Source organism: Octopus sinensis, linkage group LG13 (genome assembly GCF_006345805.1).
Source record: "Octopus sinensis linkage group LG13, ASM634580v1, whole genome shotgun sequence".
In the NCBI taxonomy this organism is placed as follows: Eukaryota; Metazoa; Mollusca; class Cephalopoda; order Octopoda; family Octopodidae; genus Octopus; species Octopus sinensis.
Window position 1 is genome coordinate 13158406 of NC_043009.1, and position 1143 is coordinate 13159548.

Sequence of the window (1143 nt, forward strand, 5' to 3'; positions counted from 1 at the left end):
CACACATGTGCACATATACATAAGTAAGTTTTAAAACACCCATGAAGGGAAAAAAGGGGTGACGAAGGTGTAGCTTTAAGAGGAGATGGGGTAAGTTGACAATTGATGACAAGTGGACTCTGCTGTCCATCGTATATAAACACTCACACAGACACATACATACACACATACGTACATATATACATACATACATATATACACAGATGCATATGTACGTACGTACATGCATACATATATGCGTATATATATGCGTAATTCATACATGCATACTTATTGCATACGTTCATACGTACATGTATACAGGCATATTTATTGCAGAAAAATGTTACTGAGGTTTAAAGCTTAATCCTTTTCACCTAATCAGAAAACTGTACTAAGACATGATGAAATTATTTTCTCACTAGGGTGCCGGTTACTTGTCCTTGGACAGGCTCTAACCAGGCAGGGTTGGCGTTGTACGGATTCAAGCAACAACCTCCGTCCAATGCTAGAATGCGCCTGCAGATATAAATTTAATTCAGTTGCTGCTAGTACGTTGGATTGTCAACCATGTAGTGTAGTTTGAAGCTTCTCATTTTATCAGCCTTATCCACGTGGAAAGTAACCTGTTTGCTTTCCTTGTTAATGTTCACAGACTTGACAAGTTATCCTGCGCGGCTATGCTTTTTCGTAACCAATTTGACGTTCAAGTTGTTACTGCAATGAATTTATTTAAATTTATTCGGCTTGCGGAATTTGGTCTTTTCAGCAGTACTAGAGTTTATACTGTTGAATTTATATCCAGCTTCATATTTAAGGCAGTTGAGCACATGTAAATATGTAGTAAGTAAAAACCAAATCCATTCATGCCCACCAGTATATTCTCGGCAGACTGAGGACTGAATTTTAATGTTTGTACACAATAAAAATCCCCTTTGCACACTATTGTTCAGCGTTCTAAAAAGTGTAAAATGAATTATTTTATTAGAACAAAACAAAAATATTGCCTTCTGAATCTTTTTAGAAATAGTTGAATTTCTTCATTATGACATTCTTGAAAGAAACCCATGGTTGTAGAAATTGAATTTATCATAGTTATTTGAATGTATATTCTGACCACATTTGCATAACTTTCTGTACCGTGTCATATTACTGACTCTCGTA